This window comes from Dicentrarchus labrax, unplaced genomic scaffold (assembly GCF_905237075.1).
Source record: "Dicentrarchus labrax unplaced genomic scaffold, dlabrax2021, whole genome shotgun sequence".
NCBI classification, from domain to species: domain Eukaryota; kingdom Metazoa; phylum Chordata; class Actinopteri; family Moronidae; genus Dicentrarchus; species Dicentrarchus labrax.
The window spans coordinates 1,262,007-1,280,000 of NW_026136875.1; the positions used below are offsets into that span (position 1 = coordinate 1,262,007).

At 43.9% G+C, this 17,994-nt stretch overlaps 1 long non-coding RNA gene and 2 other non-coding genes across 3 annotated transcripts; 2 read left to right on the plus strand and 1 right to left on the minus strand.

Moving 5' to 3' along the window:
- The first annotated feature begins 36 nt into the window (after nt 1–36).
- Nucleotides 37–109, plus strand: trnav-uac (transfer RNA valine (anticodon UAC)). The gene has a single exon. It is a non-coding gene; the product is annotated as a tRNA-Val (tRNA).
- A 596-nt stretch (nt 110–705) lies between these two features.
- On the minus strand, nt 706–777 carry trnaa-cgc (transfer RNA alanine (anticodon CGC)). Its single transcript has one exon. It is a non-coding gene; the product is annotated as a tRNA-Ala (tRNA).
- A 6,433-nt stretch (nt 778–7,210) lies between these two features.
- Nucleotides 7,211–8,857, plus strand: LOC127360368 (uncharacterized). The gene is made up of 2 exons (XR_007883605.1): nt 7,211–7,707; nt 8,302–8,857. It is a non-coding gene; the product is annotated as an uncharacterized LOC127360368 (long non-coding RNA).
- The last annotated feature ends 9,137 nt before the right edge of the window (nt 8,858–17,994 follow it).

A 17,994-nucleotide genomic window follows, 5' to 3' on the forward strand; every position in this document is an offset into this window, starting at 1 on the left:
GAATATGAGATGGACTGTATGCTGTTTTGCGCAGTTGGTTCCATAGTGTAGCGGTTATCACGTCTGCTTTACACGCAGAAGGTCCTGGGTTCGAGCCCCAGTGGAACCACTGTTTTCTTTTCTTTATTAACATCGCTGGCAAATACACAAAAAGAAGGGACGTCATTATAGAAGATGCAGAAACAATAATACGATCCATAATCGATATTTTATCACAATACCAGACGCCCGAAAGACGGAGAAAGAAGAGACAAAATGATCTCCGGTTTCCGCCACTAACCTTCAAAATAAAAGCGGGTGAGGTTGGTCACAAATACGTGTTTTAAACTGTAATTCTGCATCTTTATTGAAAAATCCAGTCCTGCTCGTTTTTGCTGTCAGAAACGCAGCAGTATTTTCATAATGTGTTCAGCGTGGCGGGAAGTTATTATTACCTGTTACATTGGTATTTTAATTTTCATGAATAATGCAAGAAATAAATCCTGTTAGGAGATAATGTATGTAGATAATGTAGTCCAACTTTCAGCCCATATTCTGTCACAGCTTCAGACCTTAACCTCAACATTTAATCAGCGACTGTACAAAGATAACAGTGTGTGTGTGTGTGTGATGTTCTCGACAACCGTTCATCTGATCGATTTAATCTTGGTGTGTGTGGAACAGACTTTTGGCAATCTAACGTTTAATCAGCGAGTGTAAAAAGAGTGGAGATGCCGGGGATTGAACCCGGGGCCTCATACATGCGAAGCATGCGCTCTACCACTGAGCTACATCCCCACACAATGCACAGGAACGGCCGGGAGTCACTACTTAAATCTTACAGTGACAAAACGTTATGCTCTTGATATAATATATTTTATATTGTATTTCACATGAGAAATTTACCACTTGTTACTATAGTTTAACAAGCGTTTGGCTTCAGGTAAACAGAATGAAAGCAGACCCAGTTTAACTGACACAATCACCCAGACTCCGGATGGACAGGAGACTATTTTACCGCTGGTTCCAATTGCACCTGGCTGCAGTATGCAGATCGGGGTTGGGCTAAATGTGGGCGGAGCTAAACGTTTGACTCCACGTAAAATTAGTAAAACCCAAGTTTAAATGTGGGCGGAGCTAAACGCGTAATTATATATTATTATAATAATATATAATATGACTATATAGTATATATAGATGTTAATACAATTTCAAAGGATCAGGTCTGGTGCCAAAATGTAGTTCTTTGGGAAAACATCTTTTTGTATATGCGTGCGTGTTTGTGTATGTGTGTTTGGTAATTAGGCGCAGCCAGGATGTCTAAAAAAAGAAAAGTGGACATAAGAGACTTCTTTAGAAGTCAAAGTGTAAGTTACTCAAAGAAATGCGTTACACCCATCCTGCAACACCTTCACTGGCTCCCAATAAAGCAGCATATCCGCTATGTAAATGAGGTCTGTTTACCATATATTCCAAAAATAAGTGTAAAATTGGTGGTACTGAGTTGGAGTGAAGTTGACTAACAAGGTGAAACACAGAATTGGGTGATAATGTTTTGTTACATGCTTTACAACCAGTCAAACCAAAAAAGGGAACAGTATACTTAAAAGTAGAAATAGAAAACTAGAAGAGCTACTAGAAAACACAGTGAACTGAAAGAGTTAGTGTTTTATTAAAAATACTTGTGTCCCCCCAACTCTGAAATCAAAATTTCGTCCTTGGGCTCACTCCTCTGTTCCCCATGCTGGCTGTTTGGATCCAGCAGATCTCATAACGATTCTTTAGCCTTTAATATGTCAATCTCATCTATCTTACATGAGTATATATATCCGTGTGCAGGGGCGGACTGGGACAATAATTCAGGCCGGGAGTTTGATACCATCCCAGGCCACCACCACCCGATTAACGCAAAACACCAAGAGTGAGTTAGGTTGGGCGCCTACCATAGACCGCGGAACCGGGGGGCCCGGGGGCCACGGCCCGGGTAACTTTTGTACTCTGACAAACTATTTTATATGAATAAAAGCCTAAGTTGTATCTGTGTTTTTACGAGCCAAACAATACTAGTCATCACACACCTTCACTCACTCTCACCAACTGCTGCCGATAAAAAACTCCCACTGACGGCTGCATTTTGATTTGAAATGAGTGTGCATTGTTTATCAACTACGTCATGTATGAGCGTCGTCGCAAGCTAACGGCGGGCACCTGCCAAACCGCTGGCTGCATTACCTGCGAAAATGAAGAGACAGAAGTCAATATCCGATTTTTTTACAAATAAACAGGCAAAACAAAATGAGCAAACTACTCCAGCTTCCACTGTTGCCTCAACAACAGACCCGGAGCGTCCATCTCCACCACGGACTCCGACGACGTGTGTGTGTGTGTGTGTGTGTGCACATCAGTCTGATATGAGTGTTGACTTGTGATAATAATGACTATGATGTTGATTTAGATTCAAGGCAGCAAGATGAGTTTTGGTTGTGGTTGTGGACTCGACTGGATTTAGCCTATTTTTTTTTTTGTTAAAGTTTCTTTTTTGGTTTTTTTTAAAAAAAAGTTTTGTTTTTTTGTTGCCTGCAGTGCTGTGAAGGAGTTGTAAAGGAGGGGGTGTGTTTGTGCCCCATTATTTAAAAATCAAGCACGACCCGAACCAAACCTCTGATATTGATCATGGCATGTCAGCCTACTGTCCGTGTGCGCCAGAAAACACCAACCCGACGGCCTCCCGGTCGGTCAAAAAATGCAAACCGATGCAAATTGGAACGACGTTCTAAAGCGCGAAAACCCCCAAAAAAGTTTTAAAAAAAAAATGTTGACTTTGCTAAACAGAGTTTCATCTGTGTCGTCAGTATTTTTTTCATCAGGGGAGTGTTGATAGTAGTCAAGAAGGATCGTTTTGTCATTACTCGTGAACGGAAAATACGATGGCTAATAATAACAAGATACTGGAATCGTCACTTCCGGTTTTTTGTACACCTCTGATTGTAGTGGGCGAGCACTCCACCAATCAGATTGGTCATTGAGTCAGACGGCCACTGGCCGTTCTACATGTTGAATCGGCCAAAATGAACGCCGACCCCCACTCTGACTGACGACGGCACGCGACACACCAACCAACAACCACCCCCCCCCCCCCCCCCCCCGTCCCCCCTTGTCCGCCCGACCAAAAAAAGCTGGTTTGTTCTCTCCCTATAAAAAAAAATTGGGGGGGGGGGGGGGGGGGGAAAAAAAATTTCATAAATTTTTTCTTTTATGCAGGTGCTGTGACAGAGAGGCAACCCAGCTGAAGGGGGCCCCGAGGGACGGCTGACGTCAATGACAAAATAATGGAACTACTTTAGACGCTGCAACGACAAAGCATTAGAAATGCCCCGCACAGGCCCTTTCGAGTTGTCACTGGCTAGGGGTGTGTTTGTAGGGGGCCCACATTATTTAACAAACTACAAGCCCAAAACCCACTCCATCAATGATCTCCTGGCAAACCAGAATGAGTTTCCTCGACAGAAAAGGAAGCTGATCACCATCCCCGGGAAAACCCTCACCACCCCCACCAAAAAACCCCCCCCCCCCACCCAAAAAGAAGGCTGGGGCCACTTAGTCACCTCTGTGAATCCCTCCTCCTCCACCACAGTGACGACCTCTGCCTCCAAGAGAGGGACGTCAACAGACTCTTCAAGAGGCAGAACCCCGCAAAGCAGCCGGACCAGATTCTGTTTCCATCCACCCTGAAGCACTGTGCTGACCAGCTGTCTCCGGTGTTCACTGACATCTTCAACACCTCTTTGGAGATATGTCATGTGCCAGCCTGCTAAAGATCCACCATCCCCTGTCCCCAAGAAAGCAAGGACCACAGGACTAAATGACTACAGACCTGTTGCCCTCACCTCTGTGGTCATGAAGTCTTTTGGGGCCCTCTGCTCTCTCCCTTCTAAAAACCATAACCACCCCCTCCTCCCCCCCCCCCTTTTTTTTAAAAAAAAAAACAGTTTGTAAAAAAAACAAAAAAAACACCTCCCCCACCCCCCCCCCCACACCAACCCCAAACGCCACTGTCCGTGTTTGCGCCAGAAAACACCATACCAAGATGAGTCCCTGCTCTGCTAAGGACAAGCAGATGGGAAGATTGACCATCTGATCCCAGACCATCGCCCGGATCCCCGGGCTGGTTTTTCCCTGTCTTCCCTGTATACTAACAGTTGCACCTCCAGCACCAGCCGTCAGGCTCCTAGTTCGCGGATGCACCTCATTGGGCTCAGCTCTGGTGGAGATGAGTCCGCCTAAAAAAGGAAAATTAACATCCTGGGACCCTGGGGAACAGAACAACCTGGAGCTAAACGCTCTAAAAACAGTGGAGATGGTTGTAGACTTTAGGAAGAACCCAGCCCCACCCGCCGCTATCATCCTGTGTGACTCCCCAGTTGACTCTGTGGAGTCCTTCCGCTTCCTGGGTACCATCATCGCCCAGGACCTCAAGTGGGAGCTGAACATCAGCTCCCTCTCCAAGAAAGCCCAGCAGAGGATGTACTTCCTGCGGCAGCTGAAGAAGTTCAACCTGCCAAAGACGATGATGGTGCACTTCTACACCGCCATCATCGAGTCCATCCTCCCCTCATCTATCACCATCTGGTACACTGCGGCCACTGCTAAGGACAAGGGCAGACTGCAGCGTATCATTCGATCAGCTGAGAAGGTGATCGGCTGCAATCTGCCATCCCTCCAGGACCTGTACGCCTCTAGGACCAGGGAGCGTGCAGGTAAGATTGTGGCTGACCCCTCCCACCCCGGTCACAATCTCTTTGAGATACTTCCCTCTGGCAGGAGGCTGCGGTCCATCAGGACTAAAATGTCTCGCCATAAAAACAGTTTCTTCCCGTTGGCAGCTGGCCTCCTTAACAAGGCCCGGATTACCCACTGTCATTGACTCTTATACCCACCCTGTATATAAAGTATGCATTACATTAAAGCACCCACGTTCTTCTGCACAGCTTTCTCTTTCTCTTCTTATCTTTATCTATTTATTTTTTGAAAGTACTTTATTTTTCTGTGTGATTTCTGTGTGATTTCTGTGTGATTTGAATAATTGTATATTTGTATATTTGTATTTGTATATGTATATGTATATGTATATGTATATGTATTTTTATGCACCAGGTCACATTAAATAAATAAAAACCTACTTGGCAATAAACAAATTCTGATTCTGATTCTGATTCTGATTCTGATATCAGCGACACAACTTGAAACCCCCGTAGACACTGCAGTGACACGTCCGGAATCTCCCTAATGGGCCCCCTTACTAGCCAACATCGACGTTTGGTCCCGGTCAAACACACAGATGAAAAAATGAAGCGAACATATCTCTGGGCACACGAAAAGAAAAAAAAAAACAAGAAGAGGATGAAAAGAAAAACCGTGAGTGGTGAAGTGGGAATGTGTAAGCTATGTGTGTTACATTATAAAAAGTAGTGCTGCCAGCCAGCCTGCCACTTTATCCCAAACTCCCAGTCATCCACCAAGCACTAAAAAAGTTTACTGCACATTAAAATCTGTGTAAAGTGAATTCAGCCATTTTCTTCTAAACACATTCATAGCCACACAATAGGTTAGTCCTTTGCTGCCAGTGCCAATGATATTTTCTCCCAGAAAAAAGCATTTGTTGTCAGATGTTAAAACTGATACCAGCATCAGTTCTGCTGTCAGTTTAGTCTGTTTAAACTGGTGTTAATTTGTATTTGGAATTATGTTTTTTAAATGTGAGCTGCTGGACAACTGAATTTCCCTTCGGGGATAAATAAAGTATATCCTATCCTATCCTATATATCCATACATTTTCTGCTATAGCCTAAATGTTACATTACTGCAAAATGGCACCGTCCTAGCGGGAGCCTGTTGTAGTAGCTCCGGGTATTACTGTCGGTTTTTAGTGTTTTTAGTTGTTTTGTAGTTTGTTTTAATATCTTTATTTTTCATTGCTCTGTGCATCTCCACACCACTCTACGTGGAGATGCTTTTTTCAGTGGTTTGGGCACTTTTTACCACACTTTATTGCACTTTGGTCTCTCCGGATGACTGGGAGCCATGCCTGCAACTCCGCAGGCATTGTTTACACTCGCGACCAGCTGATGGCCCTGAGGTACCCGACCCTCTTGGCCGGAGAGGGACCTTCCGTACCAGAGGAGCTAAAGAGGAGACGGCAAGGCTGAAGAGTGGGGGTTGTCGCCGTTGGACTACGTCCATTTCATTTGCCGAGGGAGTTTTCCAGTATTATCGCCATCATTGTTTACATTCCTCCGTCTGGGAAAGCAGAAGCAGCGTGTGACGTCATCCACACTGTGACTGTAGGACTTCAAACAAAACACCCTGGGGACTTCATCATCATCACAGGGGATTTCAGTCATGTTACTCTTTCATCCACACTCCCAACCTTCTTCCAGTTTGTCACATGCACCACCAGAGACAATAAGACCTTGGACCTGCTGTACGCAAATGTTAAAGATGGGTACAGCTCCACTGCCCTGCCTCCACTGGGCAGGTCAAACCACAATCTAGTCCAGCTCTCACCATCATACAAGCCTGTGGTTCAGCAGCACCCAGTCACAGTGAGGACAGTGAGGAAATGGTCTCCTGAGGCCATGGAAACACTGCGCGGAGCGCTGGAGGCCACCGACTGGGATGCTCTGTATGAGCCACATGGGGAGGACATTGATGGCCTACGGGGAGGACATTGATGGCCTAACTGACTGTGTCTCTGAATACAATGGGTTCTACAGAGACAACACCATCCCCACCAAAAAGGTCTGCTGTTACCCAAACAACAAACCGTGGGTAACTAGCGACCTGAAAGGCTCTTCTCAACGAGAAGAAGAGGGCCTTTAGATCAGGGGACCGAGCAGAACTCAAACGGGTACAAAGAGAGCTCAAACGCAGCATCAGTGAGAGCAAGGACAACTACAGGAGAAAACTGGAAGGCAGCAACTCCAGGGAAGTGTGGAGTGGGATGAAAGAGATCACTGGCTTTCAGAGAGGAGGGGGGGCAGCTGAGGGGAATGAACAATGAGCCAACAAGTTTAACCAGTTCTTTAATAGGTTCAACTCCCCCACCCCCGGCAGCCCCCCCTAATGCTCCCCTGAGCAACAACCCCAGGACACTCCTACAACCCCCCACCACCTCCTGCCCCACACCACCATTTATATACTGTTATTAACAATTCCAGAATGGCGCCGGCGACAACGGCAGCCTGTTATGGCAGCTCCTATCATTGTTGTAGTTTTAATGGGTTTTCAGTGTGTTTTTAGCTATTTTTAACCGTTTTCTTACTTTCTTACTTTCTTACTACTTTGTTCACGTCGCCTAAATACTTTTTTGGGCGTTTTTGAGCACTTTTTATTTTTTGTTTGCACGGGTCTCCATGGCGACGGGGAGTCGCATTGTTTACACCTGTGACCAGATGATCACCCTGAGGTACCCGAGCATCCTGACCGGAGAGAGACCCTCCATACCGGTGGAGCTGAGGAGACGGCGAGGCTGCAGAGTGGGGGTTAAACGGAGGATGAAGAAGAGGAGCTTTAAACCCTACAAACGTGGCTGTACGAGCAGATACCGGACTCCAACGTCACCATTCCCGGCTTCCAGGCGGTTCGAGCCGACAGGGACACCACCGCAACCGGCATGAAGGAAGGAGGGGGACTGTCCGTGCTCATAAACAACAGGTGGTGTAACGCCGGGTACGTCTGTGTGAAAGAGCGTCTGCAGCCCCGGGAACTTTCCAGTGTTATTGCCATCACTGTCTATATTCCTCACAGTGGTCTTCATCATCACCATCACTGTTTACATTAATGATGTCTTATTTATTCTCCTGTACAGCACTTTGGTCAACTTTGGTTGTTTTTAAAGTGCTTAACAAATAAAGTTGGATTGGATTGGATACCACTACCATCATGTCATCAGTACTATTACCACAATGTTGCAACTACAACTCTTTGCACCTTACCTACCTGTTTATCTTTTTTTATATTTTCTAAGTTTTTTATTCTATTGTTGTTTTTTATTCTATTGTATTTTAATGTACCTGGCTGCTATAATGACCCAATTTCCCTTCAGATATTAATAAAGTTTTCTATCTATCTATCTATCTATCTATCTATCTATCTATCTATCTATCTAACATGAAGCATTAAAGTTGTTACTGCAAATGGATGTTCAATAATTATTCCATACAGATCTCAAATGTTATGTTTGTGTAGCATGCACAGTTCTTTACTTTCCTTTATGCAAGCCAACCAAATACATTGTGCTCTTTTCTTTTTTCTTCTTCAAAGTGCTTTGTTGAAGTTTTTTGGCCCACAACAACAACAACAACAACAACAGCAGCAACAGCAGCAGCAACAGCAGACCTCTACACATCGAAGTAGGAACTTATTTAGTTTCCTTTTTAAAGTTAAGATTACAGTGACTTGCTCTCCCATTTAAAATATATCATGGGATCGATCTGATTTAATATGACAACACAAATATTTTTCTTAATGTTGTAATGATATTCGGAGATCCTTAGATATGGAAGACATAGTGGCTGCATTTGCAAAAGCCAAGGCCCGCAAGCAGCAGTTTTAGGGGAAAAAAGGCACTTCTATTGGACTGTGAATGTAGGACCAAGGTGTCACAGCAAGTCTTAAGTTCTACCTTTCCACTTTAATTCCTTGTTTGTTTGTTTTTTTTTTTCTTGGTTGTGTTTTTATCATTCTGAAAAAGTTGCACATTAAAGTTATGTTTGATTTTCTGTTATTTATATATTGTATGTAAAGTTTGCATTCAGATAGTTATGTTATTATTGATTTTATTATGTTATTGTTTAATAAAACTGCACACACCAAGGCACGCAAATTCGTGAAGCATTCATCATTTTTCACCCTGGTCACATCTAAAAGTTAAATCCATGCATTTGTTACTTCAAGGCTGGATTACTGCAACTCTTTATTATCAGGTTGCCCCAATAAGTCCATTAAAACGCTCCAATTAATTCAGAACGCTGCAGCACGAGTACTGACAGGAACTAGAAAAAGAGATCACATCTCTCCTGTACTAGCTTCTCTGCACTGGCTCCCTGTAAAATGTAGAATTGAATTTAAAATCCTCCTCCTCACCTATAAAGCTCTTCATGGTCAGGCCCCTTCATATCTTAAAGAGCTCATAGTACCCTATTACCCCTCTAGAACACTACGTTCTCTGAATGCTGGGCTACTTGTGGTTCCTATAGTCTCTAAAAGTAGAACAGGAGCCAGAGCCTTCAGTTACCAAGCTCCTCTCCTGTGGAACCAGCTTCCAGTTGTGGTTCGGGAGGCAGACACCCTCACCACATTCAAGAGTAGGCTTAAGACGTTCCTCTTTGATAAAGCTTATAGTTAGGGCTGGATCAGGTGAGTCCTGAACCATCCCTTAGTTATGCTGCTATAGGCCTAGACTATCGGGGGATTTCCCATGGTGCACTGAGCTCCTCTCTTCCTCTCTCTTTCTGCACTCATTCATGTTCCATTAATGCATGTTACTAACTTCACTTCTTCCCCGGAGTTCTTGTGCTTTCTCGTCTCGCAGGTTCTTATCGATCCTGGTGGAGCCTCCTGCCATGGTCCTGCTAGATCGCCATTACCAATACTGTTGTTGCTGTGCACCTGTCTGTCTGTCTCTCTCTGCCTCTCTCTCTCTCTCTCTCTCTCTCTCTCACCCCAACTGGTCGAGACAGACGACCACCCACCTAGAGCCGGAGGATCTGTCCTAGGTTTCTGCCTTTTAACAGGCAGTGTTTCCTTGCCCTTGTCTCCAAGGTCTTGCTCATGGTGGTACTGTTGGGTCTCTGTAAATAATGTTATAAAGAGTTCGGTCTAGACCTGCTCTATTTGAAAAGTGTCCTGAGATAACTTCTGTTATGAATTGGCTCTATACAAATAAAATGATTGAATTGAATTAACACTAACCCTAACCCTCTTATTTAGGGTTAGTAAGGATGGGCCAAGAGGTCCAGGTTGAGTGTTTGGTTTGTTTTGGTTAGTGTATTTGTGCAAACTTTGTGTTTTTTGCTAGCTTTTACTAGCTGGCTACTCCAGTTAACAAAAAAGTTTATATATATATATATATAGGGTTAAGGGTAACTTTGCACTATAATTATACAACTTATTTATACATTCTATACATTTTTTATATTGCATTTTATGTTGCTTTTTTTATATGTCTAGGTTGTTCCCTTTACTTATTGTGTTGTTACTGTGTGTATCTGTCAACATTATATACAGTATGTTCTCAGCACTGATGAATTATATATACAAGGTGCTTAGGGTAACACCTTATATGTTTTATCTGTTAACTGCACACGCCAAGGCAGAAAAAGTTTATCTTTCTCAGAATAAATGCAGCAGCAGGAATGGCCAGCACACACTCTTTTTCCCAGGAAATCTCCACAGGGGATATCTTGAGAAAAATAACTTCCTTTTCTAACCTAACCTAGTCAGTGCCTTCACACTGTTGTAAAACCTGAGAATTAAGAGTTATTCTGGCCAAATTTAAAAAACTTTGTAGAAACAGACCGAATCTAAACTAAAAACATGGAAAACAGGAGCAAAAAACGGAAGAACAAAAGCAAAGCCAAGAGGAAAAGGGAAAAAGGGCCATTAAGGAAAACAAAGGAAACAAAGGGAAATGCTAAACAAGGCCCTAAAAAAACAAACAAAAAAACCCCAATGGACTACGTGGGGCACAAAACACCCCCGGCCAGCAGCCAGAGCAGAGGAAGGAGAGCTCCAGACCTCAGAGGGGTCCATCCTGCACAATCAGCCGGCCGCCGGGCAGATGCCCTCCTCCAGAGAACCCAACGACAGAGGAAACCACATCTCAACAACACAGCAGTTCAGACCAGGGACTCTATAACACCGGCTACACCACCACCCCAGGAAAACACCCCCAAGGAGAAAGAGACCATTTCAGCCATTTACTTCTAAACACATTCATAGCCACACAATAAGTTAGTCCTTTGCTGCCAATGCCAATTATATTTTCTCCCAGAATAAAGCATTTGTTGTCAGATGTTAAAACTGATACCAGCATCACTTCTGCTGTCAGTTTAGTCTGTCTAAACTGCTGGACAACTGAATTTCCCTTCGGGGATAAATAAAGTATATCCTATCCTATCCTATATATCCATAAATTTTCTGCTATAGCCTAAATCTTACATTAAATAAAATGTTAACATGTAGCATTAAAGTTGTTACTGCAAATTCAAGATTCAAGATTCAAGAACTTCATTTGCCATTTGTGCTCGCACACATAGGAACTCTTCTACGGTTGTTGCTCAGAGGGTCTAATCAAGTTTAAAAAAGACACACAAGAAAGACACATAAATCTATAAAACATATACTTCTCTAGAAATAAAAAGAAAGCAGAGAGTGCATAAAAGCCTGTATAAAAGACAAATTGAGAGCATTATACATTGCACAAAACCCTATATAGAAGTGTAAATTTGCGTTGTACATTACACATGTATAATTGCACAGGCCCCGGAGGCAACATTATATAATATAGTATGTTATAGTGTAAAATGGCATTGTAAATTGCACAGGTATATTGCACAGGCCCCAGAAACAATATGACATAATATAATACAATATGATATGCTGTGTGGTAGGTCAGTTAATTTTGTTTTGGCCAAGAGTCTCACTGTGTCAGGGAAGAACCTCTTATAAAAGCGTGTCCTGTTTGTGGTGATGCTGTCCGCTCGTCTGTGCCTGAGGTTGTCTGTGCAGTTTTTGTGTTTGAGCAGGGAGTGAGCTGGATGTAGTGTGTCTCTGATGATTCTCTCTGCTCTTTTTTGACAGCGCTGTGTGTAGATTGTGTCCATGGAAGGGAGTTCCGTTCTGATAATCCTCTCTGCAGTCTTTATGACTCTTTACAGAGCCTTCCTCTCTGTCTGTATGGTGTTTCCATACCAGACAGTGATGCCTGTGGTGAGGACGCTCTCTATCACTCCTTTGTAGACCTGGGTGAGAGGGCGACAGTGCAGACCAGGTTTTCTGAGCAGCCTGATGAAATACAGTCTCTGTTGGACTTTTTTCACTGTGGCAGCAGTGTTCGAAGTCCAGTTCAGATCTGAAGTTACTTGTAGTCCCAGGAATCTAGAACTGTCAGCCCTCTCCACCTCAGTCCCCTTGATGATGAGGGGCTGCAGGGGGGGTGGATTACTTTACGCAAGCCAACCAAATACATTGTGCTGTTTTCTTTTTTCTTCCTCAAGGTGCTTTGTTGAAGTTTTTTGGCCCACAACAGTAGGAACTTATTTAGTTTCCTTTTTAAAGTTAAGATTACAGTGACTTGCTCTCCCATTTAAAATATATCATGGGATCTATCTGATTTAATATGACAACACAAATATTTTTCTTAATGTTGTAATGATGTTCGGAGATCCTTAGATATGGAAGACATAGTGGCTGCATTTGCAGAAGCCAAGGCCCGCAAGCAGCAGTTTTAGGAAAAAAAAGGCACTACTATTGGACTGTGAATGTAGGACCAAGGTGTCAGTTATGTTTGTTTTTCTGTTATTTATATATTGTATGTAAAGTTTGCATTCAGATAGTTATGTTATTATTGATTTTATATGTTAATTGTTTAATAAAAGATTTCTTTACTGATCCGTAGTCCTGGACTTCATTCATCAAGATTCTGGGGGGCAGCATGGTCCTTCTTGCCTAGGGCCCCCAGGGGGTCTAGAAACTTAGACTTAGAGACAATTAAGCGCCCGGTATACTCAACGCATTCGAGCTGTCGCGCAACAACGTGACATCAAAATGACGTAGATCTCGCTGGCGCGCCAGGATTTTGGCCCGGTCGCGCAACGTCGCGCACCACTCTTTTTTTCCCAGCTGCGAGCGACAAACCGGAAACAGGAAGATGGACGATCTATACGATCCTTCAATAAAGGAGCACAGAGATGCCATATCGCATGAATGTTGGAATAGAGGAGGACATATGCTGGAAAATTTAGAAAGAATCCGCAACCTATTTGGAAAAAAAAAAACAACAACAACAAAAAAGCTTTTTTTTTTCTAGTGCGTAGAAATAGCAAAGTCAGTAGCCTTTCCTCACTAGCGACACCTCTGTTCAGGTAAAGACTGCAACTATATAGTCGGGACGCTTTGACTTTCTTTATTGATTCTTTTGGGATGACTCCCCAGGAAATTGAATTTCCAGCAGCTTACAAAAACACTTAGAATTAGAATAAAGAGGTATAAAAAATACAGTTTAAGATAGACAATAAACTCTTAGCTAAATATATAAAGTAGAGATAGAAATTAAAGTAACATAAAATTCATAGGAAATAAAAATCAGACAAATAGAGTTGTATATGGGCTAAATATAGATAAATATATCAGAATCAGAATCAGAAATACTTTAATAATCCCAGGGGGAAATTATTTTCGTTACAACACTCCAGATATACAAACGACATATATATATATATATACAACATTCAGCACAAAAAATATAAATATAAATATATATATATACAAGATCAAATGTACAGTATTAATGTGCAAAAAGTGCAAAAGAATGATTGTCTATGTTTGAGGTCAGATTACAGAGGGGGGGTGTCTGACTCTCTGAGGGAGGCGTTGTAGAGATTGATGACCACAGGCAGGAATGATTTCCTGTGGCGCTCTGTAGTGCATCTGGTTGAGAGGAGTCTTCTGCAGAAGGTGCTCCTCTGCTGGGCCAGTGTGTCGTAGAGAGGGTGTGAGACATTGTCCAAGATGGACTGAAGCCTGGACAGCATCCTCCTCTCTGCCACGGTCTTCAGGGTGTCCAGCTCCTCCCCTACGACATCACCGGCCCTCCTGATCAGTTTATTTAGTCTGTTGTTGTCTGCGACCCTCAGCCCACTGCCCCAGCATGTGACAGCGAAGAAGATCGTAATGGCCACAACAGACTCATAGAACATCCTCAGCATCCTCCGGCAGATGTTAAAGGACCTCACCCTCCTTAGGAAAAAGAGTCGGCTTTGGCTCTTTTTGTAGACAGCCTCAGTGTTTCTAGTCCAGTCCAGCTTATTATTAAAGTACACCCCCGGGTACTTATACTCCTCTACAGTGTCCACAGGGACCCCCTGGATGGAAACAGGGTTGCAGGTGATTTCACCCTCCTCAGATCCACTATGAGCTCCTTTGTCTTTGTCACATTGAGCTGCAGATGATTCAGCTCAGTCCAATTGACAAAGAGTGCCCACAACAGTCCTGTATTCATTCTCATCACCCTTTTCAATGCAGCCAACTATTGCTGAGTCATCAGAAAACTTCTGAAGGTGGCAGGACTCGGTGCAATAGTTGAAGTCTGAGGTGAAGAGGGTGAAGAGGAAGGGAGAGAGGACAGTCCCCTGTGGGGCCCCAGTGTTGCTGACCACCCTGTCAGACACACAGTTCTGTAGGCATACGTACTGTGGTCTGCCCATCAGGTAATCAACAATCCAGGACACGATGGGGGCCTCCACCTGCATCGCAGCCATCTTCTCACCCAGTAGAGCCGGACGGATGGTGTTGAAAGCACTGGAGAAGTCAAAGAACATGACTCTCACAGTGCCCACCGGCTTATCCAGATGAGTGTAGACTCTGTTCAGCAGGTAGATGATGCCGTCCTCAACTCCCAGGCGGGGCTGGTAGGCGAACTGCAGTGGATCGGTGAAGGGCCTGACCATAGGCCTTAGCTGCTCCAGGACGAGCCTCTCCGGGGTCTTCATGATGTGGGACGTCAGAGCCACCGGCCTGTCGTCCTGAGGGCCGCTGGGACGTGGTGTGACGTCTTCCACAGCACAGGGACCCTCTGGAGGTGCAGGCTCAGGCTGAAGACTTGGCTATGTACTCCACACAGCTGGGGGGCACAGGCTTTAAGCACCCTGGGAAATACACAGTCGGGGCCTGCAGCTTTGCCTGGGTGGAGTCATTTCAGCTGTCTTCTCACCAGGTCAGGCGTGAAGGGCACTGTAGAGGTGACAGTGGGGGGAGGGGTGAGGTCCTCAGGTTGTGGAGGACATGATGCAGAGCAGGGGGGAGGGGTGGAGTAGGTGGGTGTGAATTGAGGTGGTGAGGAGCAGACAAGGGGTCTGTAAGGAGGAGAAGTAGGGGGAGATAAAGTGGCAGTTGCTGGGTAGCCAGCAGCAGAGACTTCGGGGGATGGGCCACAGTATCAAACCTATTGAAAAATAGGTTCATATAGGACTGTATATGGCGTTGTGTTGTTATATTGTGGATAAAAGACATTAGCAGAAATTGGCAATTAAATTACATTATTGCACTTAAGTGGTGGAGAAATATAAATTTATTGCACAAGAAGAGTGTCCAGGTATGTATGAGTTTATTATTAGTTGCTGTTGAGGAATCTCTGTATTTCAGACACTCATTCCTCGCGCGTTCGTTTAATGAAGCGATAGGAGAAGGTTTAGTTTACTCAATAATCAGCTTTATTCTTAACACCAGTATATTGTACAAAAGTAACAGAGCTCTGGGTTCAACTACGATCAACCTGACATGCACAAGGTCTGCCAGTTCACGAAGTCTGAGCAACCTCTTGTTCCTAACATCAGTTCTTATATTTTTGTAGATAACACACATAGCACAAGATGCTAGAATCTCCACCCCTCGTCCTCTTGGTATCTTGTCCCAAAGGATGGTGTTGATGGGGTAGCCACAACCTGAGTGGTTTTTCACGACTGGAAGGAGTCCGTCCTGTGTTCTATCAGAGTTTTTACGAGCTCATGACACTGACCTTTGAGGCTGTGTTTACCGCTATCTCTCCCAAAGAATGTCATGTTATATCTGCAACTACCCACACTCTTCTCCCTTATACTGTGTCTGCTATTCATATTCATTAGTCAGTTACAATTCTATAACACATCATACAAACATCTAATATTCATTACTTTATTTCTGTTATTAGTATTCCCTTAACAGCCCTTTATCAATGTAAGCATAATCAATGTAAGCACAAGTAAACATATTTCTATTCTAGTTAATAATCATACAGGTAAATATATAGAGTATAAATCACAGAATATGGCAACAGTCCCCCTTTTGGTCCCATAGAAACTGGGACCACAACCTGAAAGCAAAAATTGATTTATAGCAGACCTTAATTGATTGAACACATGATTATAAACTTAAACTTTTTAGTAAAAAAGTTTAGTAAAAATATATATAAGTATGCTAAAAGGCACTTTCTAGTGGAATCCTTATCTCTCCATGTAGCAGGGCAGAACCTCCCCCCACGTAAGTCGTTTTACGCTAAACACACCTAATGACTCCACTCCTTGTTTTGGCAAAGCTATGATAATATAAAAAGGATATAGGGATTTTCTTTTTTTTACTCAACACTGTTCCTTTAAGTTTTGTCTTATCTCCTCCACCGTCCTCCTGGGTGGTTCTGCAGCTGTGCACATAGACCAGTGGAACCAGGTGTCCCCCTTTCCCTTGAGCCGGACCGCGTGGTCGGTCCTCTCTGTCACCTGATATGGTCCTGTCCACCTTGGCTCAGACCACTGATGGCCTTCAGCAACACCCACTCAATGTCTTTTGGGGTTGGTGATTTCTCTGCTCACCCTTGGATCTCATTCACTGTTTTGAGAAGGCTGAAACCAATGCCGTTAGTTGATCATAGTATGGTTTGTACTTCAAAAATAGATCTATTGGGGCTGTTCCCCCGCCTGCTCCAGGTCCTGGGAACTGCTGTCCACAGGTGAGCTCAAATGGTGTAAACCCTGTCCTAGAGCTCACCGAATTTCTGACTGACATTAAAGCTAGTGGGAGAGCATCAACCCAACTCAGCTTGTTGTGTGCACATATCTTTCCAATCTTTCCTTTCAATGTTTGATTCATCCTTTCCACCTTGCCTTGAGATTGGGGATGATAGACTGTGACAAATGCGTGTTTCAAGCCTAGCTTAGCTTCAATTTCTTGCAGGTGTTTGTTTTTGAAGTGTGTGTGCCATTGTCAATCTTATTCTCCTTGGGAAACCATGTATGGGAATGTAATGATTAATCAAAAATTTAACCACAGTTTCTGCGTCTTCCTTTTTTGCTGGTACAGCCTCTGGCCAGCCAGTGTATGCATCCACGGCTACCAAGAGGTATCTGTACCCCTTGACACAATGTATCATGTCTGTGTAATCGATTATGATTTCTTGGCCTGGCAAGGATGGTAGGGGGAATTTTCCCTGATGTGGTTTTACTGTGGGTCTTATATTGTATACATTACAAATGCTGTATTCTTTGATATGGTTTTCAATCATTGCGGGTAGAAACGGATGCCACCAGTGTGTCAACTGATGCTTCATTTGTCTACTACCACAATGTGTCGTCCGTGTGCTTCCTGGAGCATCACTTGTGTCAGTCCTGGAGGGAGGACTTGCCTTCCCTCCGTAGTCCTTCAGTCTTTACTGCTCCCCTGCTTACCCAAACACTCTGATCATATGGGGAGGCTTTTTCCTGTTCTTTTCTCAACATGTCTTTGTCACAGGGAGGCAATATGTCATATACTGTCTGTCCTGCTTGCATCTTCATGTACTGTGTACCGTAGCCGGCTTTCTGTTTGGCCGCTTGGTCTGCTGCGTCATTTCCTCTAGCTGTCATAGAGTCCGTCTTGTCATGTCCTTTACACTTGATTACTGCCACCTGTCTGGGCTTCATCAGTGCTGTTACACGTCTCTGTATGTCTTTCTCATGCTTGATGGGAGTGTTAGAGGCGGTGCAAAAACCTGATCTGATCCACTGGCTTAGGTCTACCTGTATGGCTCCTACCACATATGCAGAGTTTGTGTAAATGTTTACACTTTTTCCTTCAGCTCCCTCTAGTGCTGCTATCATCGCCTGTAGTTCTGCCAACTGAGCTGATACTTTTCCTGTTACTGTTTCTGCTTTTACTGTCTCGAACCCCCTTTCTGTCTGTCTCACCACTGCCCAAGCTGCTTTTAACCCTTCTGTTGGATGTCTG